Here is a 12,940-nt window from a genome sequence, read left to right as displayed (position 1 = left end):
CCTAGATAAAACCTGCCCTTTCTTTTCCCTTACTGTGTCAGGCTATCCATAAAAACGCCTTTTAACACTCAGTAACTCAGATGTAAACTCAGTCTACTCAGATGCAAAATATCCATTTAGAAGGCAGCACAAATGTAGACACACTTGACACCAAACAAGAAGATGTTAATAATGTGATGGACTTCTTCACACCAGATGGTCATGCGTCTCAAGCTCTTCTGCACACATCCACCATCTCTCACCCCCCCCCCCCCCAGAGACTTAACTTCTTTATGAGAATAAACAGTTAGACAAACATACACTTTCTTGCTTTGTAAATGAGGCAAGAAGCACCATTTATGTCTAATTCTTGCTGAAAGGAGTCATGATTTGGTTTTTCATTTATCTGGAACTGACCTGCTCTGAATATTTTATAGACGTGTCTCTATTGCTTTCACTTGCACTTGTAGAAAATTGGAATTAAAAATTGCTTATTTTTTATTTAATGTTCAGATTAAAATGATTGAAATGTTCAGTGAAAACTGAAGAGAAAGAATGAGAATAGGAACAGAAGGCACCAGCTACCAATTATTAGGTGTGGTGATCTGTTGGGGGTTGAATGCTTCGCTTTTCTTTCTGTGGAATTTCTCCCATTGTTATGCTAAGTAATTGTGGCTACACCTTAAAACGACAGATAATGTTCTCTCGTAGGGGGGTGGCTGGAGGGGGAGGGGGGGGGAACCGGAAAAGGAAAGGTGGGATAGGGGGGTCTGGAGCTGGGCGCTCTCTTGCTTGGCTCCTGGAGTGGGAAGACAACCTGGGCTCTGCTCTGGCATCTTCCCCTGCCATCCCAGCACTGAGATCCACGCTCCCTGCCTTTGGACATCGCTCTGCTGCTCTCCTAGCTCACCCTACTACCTCCGGACACTCTGCTGAGCACCACGACCGACACCGTGAGGGGGGAGTAACTTTCCCCATCCCCGCTCACCCCTGGGCCGCGGCCGCCATCACCCAGCCCTCTTCAACTGTGCGGGACCTGCCCTGCCCCCACAGCACCGGTAACAGCACAGGGAGACGGCCTGAGGCCAGAAGGGACTGGAGCGGAGCTAGACTGTTTCTGTTGCCAATTTTTATAGCTGTTGTTGTTTTTCTGCTCTGTTAGATACCAGTAAAGAACTGTTATTCTTATCCCCATATCTCCTGCCTGAAGGTGTCTGAATTGGACCTAAAATAATTAAAAGGGAGGGGGATGGCACTCTGCATCGCAGAAAAGGGGCTCTTGCCTTTCCTTAGACCATACCTGTCTTTCAAACCAAGACAGATTTTGGCGCCCGGAACGTGGGGCATTGCCTGAGGGCATTGAAAGAGGGGTAGAAAAGGGGATAACAGTTCTTAAATTACCCAAGCTTGTGGTAGGTGACACCATGCTGTCCAGCTTACCCTGGATTGGCCTCCATGTGGTCACTGCTATATCTCTCCCATTTGCAAGCCCTTTTTTAAACATGAGTTTCATAACCAAGGTTACTGTGGCTATTATCCAGTTTATTATGTGGGTTGATCAGTTGAGGAATTCATGGATTTTTAATTTTCTCTGGAAGATGGCCACATGGATTCAGAGCTATCACACTCTAAGTGTGTGTTTCTGGGGCTACTTCAATAATGGTACTTACTGTGAGGAAGTGGCAGCAGGTGAAATTTTTTCTCAACCCATCACAGGGTTTTTGAAGTTCACCCCACCAGTCTTCAAGGGGTTCCAATCCACTTTAAATGCTAATGACATTATATTGTGGCTAGTGTTGCTTATATCCCTGTTAAACCTGTTCTATCTAACATTCAGAGATAAGGGGAGATTGACTTGGATAACAACCCTGATACCTACCTCAGGGATTAGTGATGTTACCCCAGAGCCTGATCCTGTCCCAGAGACTAGGGAGGTTACCCCAGAGCCTGATCTTGTCCCAGAGACTAGGGAGGTTACCCCAGAGCCTGATCCTATCCCAGAGACTAGGGATATTACCCCAGAGTTTGACCCTGCTCCACAGCCCACCTCGGAAAGGAACCACCCAGAATGGGTGGGGGTGCTAGCAAAGGAGATACGTGAGGTGGGCCAGATGCTGAAGGAGTACCTCTCCCCAGCTGGTGAGAAACCCTCCCCCTGCCTTAAAGAGGGAGACTCTGATGGTGCAGCAGTGGGACCCACAGATGTTACATCTGTCCAGGTTCCAGCTGAACTGCAAGGGCACTCACAGCCAGCAGCAGTTGCCCCTGTGGAAACTAGGAAGTCTAAGATGAAAACAAGGCACCTAGATAATAAGGGTCAGGAAGGGGGCCCCTCACAACCAGCAGGGGAGCCAGAAGTTGAGATCATCACCGAGTCCCTGTCATACGAGAGTCTCCGTAACCTGCGAAAAGACATTGTACGATGGGGCCGTGAGGCTTTTACAACCTGGTTACTGCGGGTCTGGGACCTTATGGGTACAGGTGTGCAACTGGATGGTACTGAGGCAAGGAATTTGGGAGCCTTGACCCAGGACTCAGGTGTGGACCAGGTATTTGTAAGGGAGACAGGTCTCCTTTCCCTCTGGGAGCGACTTTTAATGAGTGTGAGAGAGAGATTTGTCCACAGGGAAAGAATGCAGGAGTACCACCAGAGAACACGTTGGAATACCCTTGAGGAAGGGATCCAAAAGCTGAGAGAAGTGGCAGTACTGGAGGTGCTCTTTGGGAGGGATGGACAGCATGACAATGACCCTGACAAGGTCAGGTGCACAGGGCAGATGTTGTGGAATCTGGCAAACCTGGGCCCATCTCAATATACCCCCTTTATTGCAATGATTGATGCTGATACCAACCAAGTGGCAGTGGGTTCTGTTGCCAACAGGCTCAGGAATTATCAGAGTATGATGGCTGGCCCAGTGCAGGCTCATGTCTCTGCTGTGGCTAAGGACCTCAGAGAGGAGTTTAAGGAGGAGATGAAGGAGATAAGGGAAGAGGTGAGGAAGATCAGTGCAGCACCAGTGAGAGTCATGGACCCCAAAAGTAGAGCCCAACGCCCCCCAGCTAGGGAGAGAGGGTACACCCCACGTGCTGACCTGTGGTTTTTTCTACGTGACCACGGGGAAGACATGAGAAGGTGGGATGGGAAACCCACTTCTGTCCTGGCAGCACGGGTGCGCCAAATCAGGGAGGGGAACACCAACAGAGGGAACTCCACTAAAGTGAGGGTAGCCTCAGCCTCCCATGGAGGTGCAGGGTATTACAGAAGGGAGGATGATCTGTCAGATCCCCTTGAAGGAACCTCCAGTATGTATGCCCAGGAGAGAAATAATAACCAGGGCTAGAGGGGCCCTGCCTCTAGCCAGGGAGAGGCACGGGAAAACCGGATCTTTTGGACGGTGTGGATCCAATGGCCTGGCACATCAGAGCCACAGGAACACAGAGCATTGGTTGACACTGGTTCACAATGTACATTAATACCATCAGGACATGTCGGAAAGGAACCTGTTTCAATTGCTGGGGTTACAGGGGGATCTCAGGAATTGACTCTGCTGGAGGCTGAGGTGAGCCTGACTGGGAAAGAGTGGCAGAAACATCCAATTGTGACTGGCCCAGAGGCACCATGTATCCTAGGCATAGACTTCCTCAGGAATGGCTATTACAAAGACCCAAAGGGACTCAGGTGGGCTTTTGGAATAGCTGCTGTGGCAGCAGAGGGCATTAAGCAGTTGAACACCCTGCCTGGGCTATCAGAAAACCCATTTGCAGTGGGACTCCTCAGAGTGAAAGAGCAACAGGTGCCAATTGCTACCACAACAGTGCACCGCCGGCAATACCGGACGAATCGAGATGCCGTGATCCCCATCCACAAGATGATCCGTGAGCTGGAGAGCCAAGGGGTGGTCAGCAAAACCCACTCACCCTTCAACAGCCCCATCTGGCCTGTGCGTAAATCGGAAGGAGAATGGAGATTGACAGTGGACTATCGTGCACTGAATGAGGTGACTCCACCGCTGAGCGCTGCTGTGCCGGACATGCTGGAACTGCAGTACGAGCTGGAGTCCAAGGCAGGAAAGTGGTACGCCACCATTGACATCGCCAATGCATTCTTCTCCATTCCTCTGGCAGCAGAGTGCAGGCCTCAGTTCGCTTTCACCTGGAGGGGTGTGCAATACATGTGGAACCGACTGCCCCAGGGGTGGAAACACAGCCCCACCATCTGTCATGGGCTGATCCAGGCTACACTGGAGAAGGGTGGAGCTCCAGAACATCTGCAGTACATTGATGACATCATTGTGTGGGGGGATACGGCAATGGAAGTATTTCAGAAAGGAGAAAAGATCATTGAGATTCTGCTGGGAGCCGGCTTCGCCATTAAAAAGAGCAAAGTCAAAGGGCCTGCCCAAGAGATCCAGTTCCTGGGAGTAAAGTGGCAAGATGGACGGCGCCAGATCCCCAGTGAGGTCATCAATAAGATCACTGCAATGTCTCCACCAACCAGCAAGAAGGAAACACAAGCCTTCCTAGGTGCCATAGGCTTTTGGAGAATGCACATTCCTGAGTACAGCCAGATTGTGAGCCCTCTTTACCTGGTCACCCGCAAGAAGAACAATTTCCACTGGGGCCCTGAGCAGCAGCAAGCCTTTGCCCAGATCAAGCAGGAGATTGCTCATGCAGTAGCCCTTGGCCCAGTCAGGACGGGACCAGATGTGAAGAACGTGCTCTACTCTGCAGCCGGGAACCATGGTCTGTCCTGGAGCCTTTGGCAGAAGGTGCCTGGTGAGACGCGAGGCCGACCACTGGGGTTCTGGAGCCGAAGCTACAGAAGGTCCGAGGCCAACTACACTCCGACGGAGAGGGAGATCTTGGCCGCCTATGAAGGGGTCCAAGCAGCCTCAGAGGTGGTTGGCACAGAAACACAACTCCTCCTGGCACCCCGACTGCCAGTGCTGGGGTGGATGTTTAAAGGAAAGGTTCCCTCAACCCACCATGCCACTGACGCCACATGGAGTAAATGGATTGCCCTCATCACACAACGTGCCCGTATTGGAAACCCGAATCGCCCTGGGATTTTGGAGATAATTACCAACTGGCCGGAAGGGGAAGACTTTGGCCTTGCCGACGAAGAGGAACAGGAACAGGTGACCCGGGCCGAAGAAGCCCCACCATATAACCAACTGCCAGCAGATGAAACATGCTATGCTCTTTTCACTGATGGTTCCTGCCGCATCGTGGGGATGAACCAGAAGTGGAAAGCAGCCGTATGGAGCCCCACACGACAGGTTGCACAAGCTACTGAAGGAGAAGGTGGATCGAGTCAACTTGCTGAACTCAAAGCTGTTCAGCTGGCCCTGGACATTGCTGAAAGAGAGAAGTGGCCAAAACTCTACCTTTACACTGATTCATGGATGGTAGCCAATGCTCTGTGGGGATGGCTGGAAAGGTGGAAAAAGGCTAACTGGCAACGTAGGGGAAAACCAATCTGGGCTGCCAATGAATGGAAAGACATTGCCACCCGGGTAGAGAAGTTGCCTGTGAAAGTCCGTCACGTAGATGCCCATGTCCCCAAGAGTCGGGCTAATGAGGAACACCGACACAATGAGCAGGTAGATCAGGCTGCACAGATAGAGGTGTCGCAGATAGATTTAGACTGGCAGCACAAGGGAGAGTTGTTCCTGGCTCGATGGGCCCATGATGCCTCAGGTCATCAGGGCAGAGATGCCACATATAAGTGGGCACGAGACCGAGGGGTGGATCTAACCATAGACAGTATTTCTCAAGTTATCCATGACTGTGAGACATGCGCTGCCATCAAGCAAGCCAAGCGGGTGAAGCCCCTCTGGTATGGGGGGCAATGGTCCAAATATAAGTATGGAGAGGCCTGGCAGATTGACTACATCACACTGCCCCAGACACGCCAAGGCAAGCGCTATGTACTGACCATGGTGGAAGCCACCACTGGATGGTTGGAGACCTACCCTGTGCCTCATGCCACTGCTCGGAACACCATCCTGGGCCTGGAAAAACAAGTTCTTTGGAGGCATGGTACCCCTGAGAGAACTGAGTCAGACAATGGGACTCATTTCAAGAACAGCCTTATAAACACCTGGGCTAGAGAACACGGCATTGAGTGGGTGTACCATATCCCCTACCATGCACCAGCTGCAGGGAAAGTTGAACGGTGCAATGGCCTGCTTAAAACCACCTTGAAGGCACTGGGTGGGGGAACTTTCAAGAACTGGGAGATTAATCTACCAAAGGCCACCTGGTTAGTGAACACCCGAGGTTCCACTAACCGAGCAGGCCCTGCCCAATCTGAGCCCTTGGGAATATCGAATGGAGATAAGGTTCCAGTGGTACACATGAGAGGTATGCTAGGAAAAACTGTTTGGGTGAATCCTGCCTCCAGCAAAGACAATCCCATCCATGGAGTTGTATTCGCTCAAGGATCAGGTTGCACCTGGTGGGTGATGCAAAAGAATGGAGAGACCAGATGCATACGCCAAGGAGACCTTGTTTTAGGGTGAAATACCTATAGTACTGTGCCTATGTCTCTAACTGCATGTATGTATATATAATGTAACAGTTTAATTTGATATAGCATATTAGTATGGGAGAAATTCAGGGGTGGATAATGTTGGGGGTTGAATGCTTCGCTTTTCTTTCTGTGGAATTTCTCCCATTGTTATGCTAAGTAATTGTGGCTACACCTTAAAACGACAGATAATGTTCTCTCGTAGGGGGGTGGCTGGAGGGGGAGGGGGGGGAACCGGAAAAGGAAAGGTGGGATAGGGGGGTCTGGAGCTGGGCGCTCTCTTGCTTGGCTCCTGGAGTGGGAAGACAACCTGGGCTCTGCTCTGGCATCTTCCCCTGCCATCCCAGCACTGAGATCCACGCTCCCTGCCTTTGGACATCGCTCTGCTGCTCTCCTAGCTCACCCTACTACCTCCAGACACTCTGCTGAGCACCACGACCGACACCGTGAGGGGGGAGTAACTTTCCCCATCCCCGCTCACCCCTGGGCCGCGGCCGCCATCACCCAGCCCTCTTCAACTGTGCGGGACCTGCCCTGCCCCCACAGCACCGGTAACAGCACAGGGAGACGGCCTGCGGCCAGAAGGGACTGGAGCGGAGCTAGACTGTTTCTGTTGCCAATTTTTATAGCTGTTGTTGTTTTTCTGCTCTGTTAGATACCAGTAAAGAACTGTTATTCTTATCCCCATATCTCCTGCCTGAAGGTGTCTGAATTGGACCTAAAATAATTAAAAGGGAGGGGGGTTGCACTCTGCATCGCAGAAAAGGGGCTCCTGCCTTTCCTTAGACCATACCTGTCTTTCAAACCAAGACATGATCTTAGAGGTCTTTTTCAACTTTAACAATACTATTATTCTGATTTTCGTACTCGTGTAGAAACACCAAAACTTTCCTCTTCCAGTGAGGTTGATCTGATTGTGTGTTGTGTATGGTTGCTCCACTACATATTTTGTATTAAAGTGTGCTTTCCATCTCACCACTGAACTAAATGCCTTTAACAGAACTAGTTAGCTCTTTTTTGCTGTTCAAAAGTTAAGGTCAGACACGTAAATATTTATATCAGATTAAAGTTATTAATCTGTTAGAAAATCTGAATTTCCAAACAAGTAGACATTCTTCTCTTTTTAGGTACATGCTATCACCAAAGAATCACAGAACTTGAATGTAGTTTGCTGTCCCCAGTTCTCCCCAGTGGAGTAGCTGGGCATCCCTTCCTGTAAATTCTCTTGTCATCAAAGACATGCTTTATGGAGCATTATGTTAGTGTGAGCACTTCTTTCTCCCTGATGCTATTACATCATGTCACAGGTGGCACCTCTGAGAGTGATGTAATGACACAGCAGTTTGGCATGCCACAGGGAGCAGCATTTCTAAGAGGGTGCTGTGGCAATGGAATGGATACTATGAAAATCTGCCTTGAATTACCAGCAAGCCTTGACGCATAAGCAAAACACTCTCACACATTAGGAAATGCATTGTTGAGGAAAACTAATGCTTCAGTTCTCTGTGGATTAATTAGGAAAGGAGCCCCATCCAGGACCCATAATTGTTTACTTGATTAGTTTTTGAGCAAACTACAGTGTTCAGCTGAGGTCTAATTGTGCCTGATAGACCCATTACTTTGTAATTTGAGCAGTGCTGTACAATTTTCCCCAGTGATTAATTAAACCAGAGATAGTACCCAAATCTTCATAGAAAGCAAGACCACTTACATTTTTCACCATCTCTGACAGAGCTGATGTATGTATATTGTTAAAAGCCAGTGGGGTCTTCTACCCCTCACTTCCTAGTTTACAATACTGAGAATAACCCAGGCTGGTGCATGTCTTTTTTCCCCACCATGCCTCTGACCTGCAGATCCCCATAGAGGATCTCATAAATCCCAGGAAATCTCAACTGCTTTTCACTTAGGCTTATTTCCTACAAATGTAGTTTTCTGAATAAGGTTAAATGTGCAGCTCTTGTGAAAATGCCTGTGACTGTAGCCAAAGGCACTTAGAAAGACAGGAAAGCTGTCACTTAACTGCTGTCCACTTCAAAAACCACTGAGGACAGCAGGAAGCAAAAAGAATGCTAAGATGATTGCATCTTTTACAATTTCTTTTCATTGCTGCTACTGCTACTGCCCTCTCAGTGATCTGACTTTTATTATTTGATCTCTTCTTTCTTTCTTTTAATGATGAGTGCTTTTCTGAGAAAGGATCACCCCAGAACATTTGCCTTGTCTAAATGCAGCAAATGCAGGGGGAAGAGAAGGATGGAGAAAGAGTTTCTTAAAATGTTGCATGAAGGATCACAGATAGCCCAAGAAAAATAGAGAAAAGTAATGATTTAAAGACTGATCTGTGAGGTTTAATACGTTTCTAAGATGAAAGGGTGAATATTTGGACTATGTGGGTTCTGAGTGAGATGCTAATATACCTGTAGTCTTTAAATAAAATTGTTTCAAAATTTAAACTGAATTAATGTGTTTACAATTTAATATGTATAGAACTGTCTTTCTAAGAGACCTCTTCCCATTCTTGAAGTAGCTTGAGTTACAAATGTATTTACTTTTGAGGGATGTAGGAGCCATTTTTACTGTAAATCCATTAAGAAGTTTGCTTGACGTCTGATGTGCTTTGGCACATTATTGCTTGTAAACACAGACACTTCTACACTGTAAAATATTAGATGAAGCCTTCACTCACTGAGAAGTTAATGAAGACAAAAAGTCTGTCTTGGCAATTGATTGATGCATCTCAGTTTGCTGAGTCAAGGCTGCTGGTGTTACAACTTGTGTGTTACGAAGTTCTTGTGGAACAGGTGTTCTTGTCCCCAGTCCATTTGTCTTTCTGTGTGATTTTTGCACCAAGCCCCAAAACATGAGTCAGAGTCCAAAATTACACACAGAGTGAATCCTGCAATGCATTATAGGCATTACAGGTAACCCCAAGGTGTTTAATCCATACCAAGCTCTGTGCTCATGTGCCTGCACTACTTGCACTACTGCACTACTTATCTTCCATCTTCACTCTGATATGGGATGTGGAATACCAATATGGTGTTCATCTATGTTAATGTTTTTAGTAGGCATCACTCCCCTCTGGGAAATGTCTTCTTTGCATTGCCCAATGGAGAGATAGAAACTATTGTTAAGAAAAAAGTTCCATTAGGGCTCTTGCTATCATCCAAATGATTGTGGAAACATTTTAAATTGCTTTGAAATTTTTGACAGAAGGTCTTTTTATTCAAAACGGATTTTACAGAAGTGGCTACATTTTACACAGAATTGTGATACCAGGGATAAACTTTGCTAGGAATATTAATGGTTTATTTGGAGATCCATCTGGAAGATACTGTGTTGTTAAATTCATCTAAAAGAAAAACAGTCTATTGAGAAAAGCTTAAAAAAGAGAAAGCTGCAAATGATGGCACACTATATTGAGTCTGGCTGAGCTGGAGTTCATGTCCCCGCAGCAGCCCTCAGAGTGTTGCTGTGCTGTGCATTGGTGGTTACAAAGGTGCTGGTAACACACCAGTGTTTTGGCTATTGCTGAACAGGGCTAACCCTCCAACATTCCATGCCCATCCATAAGCTGGGAGTGGGCAAGAGGACACAACTAGGCCCAAACCGACTGAAGGGATGTTCCATGTCAGCCCAGATATAAAAGCTAAGAAAAGGAGAAGTAAGGGAGGTTATTCATTATTTACAAGGTTTGCCCTCCAGAGTAACAGCATCATGTGTTTGCCAATAGGAAGTAAAGAATAAAATCTTTTGTTTTCCTCTTTGCTTGTGCATATGTAACCTTTCTCTTTTGCTTTAGTAAACTGCATTATATCAACCTAAAAATTGTTTTCCATCTTATTCTCTCTCCCCTGTGCAGCTGTGAAGAAGCAGCGATAGAGAGCCTTGATGGGCACCTGACATCCAGATAAGGTGAACCCAGCACTAACATAAAATAAAAACCAAACTAGATTTACAATTTTATTTTATTCTTTGAAAATGCTGGGTTTGGTCAGTGTTTAATTATAGCACTCATTAAAATAATTATTTATTTGGAAAAGAATACTTATGAATAATAACTACTGATGAAGTCTCCTTTACAATGTTAAGCTTATGGAGAATAAATCCTCTGTGACAACCTAAAATTCCTTGGGAAGCTCAAGGAGTTTGTGATTTCAGTTACACTCTTTACCTAATAAAGATTAAATAATCTGTAAAAAGGTAGAACAAGAAATTAAAAAAAAAACAAACCGCAATTTAAATTCAGAATCAGTACTTTTATTTGGTTTCTTCAGGCTTTGCAACTTCTGAAATTAAAGCCAGTAGATATATTCTTTCTGCCCTTAGAAGAGTGAAAAATTTCTATAAAAGCTTGGTCATTCTAGAAATTTTTAATGCAGTAAAAAGATTAATATGATGAGAAACCATTTAAAATAGAAAGTATAAAGTATTTTATAAGTTACATAATCAACTTGTGTTAAGCTGACCTTTTTAGGCATTGATTTTTTGTGTAGTAAGTTGCTCTCTTTTAATTAGGGGGAAAAGAAAGACTAGATTCAAACGAGATAATTTTTCAATAAAATTCAATAATTTTTTTATGTTAAGTGAATTGCAGGAAAGAAACATGTGCTTTCAAACCACTAAGATTTCTGAAACTTCAAAAACCATGAAACCTTTCCCTCTATAATATTATAATAAACTAATCAGACAAGCTGTATATTCCACAGTACATTTTTCCACATAGGATGAAGAGTCAATCTTTCAAGTATTGAAAATAATTTACTCATTAAAATATTATTATTTGTATTCCATCATCAGGTATAGTTCCCAATCCAAATTACATGTCTCCAGAGCACTGCACAGTGCATGTAACAGGCAACTCCTCCAGAGAGCTTGCATTCCAAAAGTACCATATATACATTAAGGGTTATAGGTAAAAATTGCTGGAGTGCTGAAGAAGAAAGGACTGTGAATTCCTTTGAGGTCTAGCAATAAGTGCTGAATAAAAATATGTGCCTTTACTGTAATCTCTGTATTTTGAACCACAAGTCTATCTGACCTGATTATTTATAATACCTTAGAAGCCATTTCTATTTACACCATTTCTGTACTGCAGAACTAGCATTTTCTGCCTTGCTGTCTTGCTCACCACAGAGCTGGTCACCTGCACCAAGGGAAGTGACTGGAAAGGAGAGGCAGGCAAGCCCAAGCAGTGATTTCCTTGTAACTGTCTTTCTTCGTGACCAGCTTGGGAGTCGCAGGATATTGGTGTGGTTTTGGTTTTTTGTTTTACAAATTTGTGAATGGATGCTACTTCCATCTGTAAGTCAAATATGGCAGTATTGTCTAGGCAGTATTGTCAGGCTCAGCAGGACAGACTTAGACCTGCTGGTCAGTGCACTTATCTTAAAGTTAGACTACTGCAGTTTCTTATTGTCAGAAATGCCCCATTTTGTTATCTCAAGGATGCAGATTCATTTGAGTGTTCAGCTACTCCTGTTTGCAGTCGTTTTGTGTAGTTACTCCATTTCATGGTTAGGTTGTACTGATTTCCTTCTTGCAAGAGTTTGATGTGCGTTGTTATGATAGTCTGCGTCCTTAGAGAGAGGGAATGTGAGGAATGACAGCCAAGGTCAGCTTTTTATGAAAACCAAGAAATTGTGAGAGCTGTGCTCTCTCCCACAGCATGATTCAAACTGGAGCTGCTTTGTGACAAGACTCTCATGAGGAGGAAAGCAGAAAACAGCATTGTGGGTGTGTGTTTGGGGAAGCCTTTTCCCAGGCTTCGGGAAATAAGCCTTACAAATCTTGCCAGCAAATCTTGCCAGGGCCTAGCTAGTGAACTACCAGCTGCCTGGTCATATACATAGCAAGGGAGCAACTGTTTGAGTGATCTCATACAATTGATTTGCTGCTACTTCCTGACAAATGAGTTTGCTCTTTATTAGCCCTGTTCATAGTCTCAAAAGGCAAAGTACTACTCATGTAATTCTTCCCTGCACTTGCAAAGCGCACTTCTTATCATTCAAAGTGTTCTGTACATTTCTAGCTTTCAAAAATTAATGATTTCATTTTTTCTCTTTCCTGTCACTTAAAAAAAAAAAACCACAAACCAACTCTTTTTAAGTTTGTTTCGCTTTTACAATTAAGATGTCCATAGACACAGTGGAAATATGCATGGACCAGTAAAAATTATAGTTTGCCATAGGGTCTCTTCATTTAGTGTGATTTTGCTGTGTTTTAAGAAATACATTCTCTGTGCCATAGGAAACTGGAGAAGCAGCCTTGATGGGGTGCCATTTTACCCCTGGTGTCACTGCATTCCTGAACGACCTGCCAGGAAGATGGAGATATAAGCCTGAAGAGATAAAAATTCTATTTACATGGCTACTTGTGTCTTTTGATCTCATCCTCTGATTTTAGTTTAAATCTTTTCGAAGGACT

At 45.3% G+C, this 12,940-nt stretch overlaps 1 protein-coding gene across 12 annotated transcripts in view; it reads left to right on the top strand.

Moving 5' to 3' along the window:
* Positions 1–12,940, top strand: part of LINGO2 (leucine rich repeat and Ig domain containing 2) — a 687,670-nt gene that overhangs the window by 608,864 nt on the left and 65,866 nt on the right. For 3 of the 12 annotated variants that reach the window (XM_088156133.1, XM_088156127.1, XM_088156122.1), the window contains one exon: positions 10,377–10,429. The exons of the other annotated variants lie outside the window; for them this stretch is intronic. The gene's annotated coding sequence lies outside the window, so the exon portion shown is untranslated. The remainder of the gene's footprint in view (positions 1–10,376; positions 10,430–12,940) is intronic. 12 annotated transcript variants of the gene reach the window in all.

Source organism: Sturnus vulgaris, chromosome Z, assembly GCF_052056855.1.
Source record: "Sturnus vulgaris isolate bStuVul1 chromosome Z, bStuVul1.hap1, whole genome shotgun sequence".
NCBI classification, from domain to species: Eukaryota; Metazoa; Chordata; class Aves; order Passeriformes; family Sturnidae; genus Sturnus; species Sturnus vulgaris.
The sequence above is the reverse complement of the archived record's forward strand: the minus strand, read 5'-3'. Positions and strand labels throughout refer to the sequence as shown.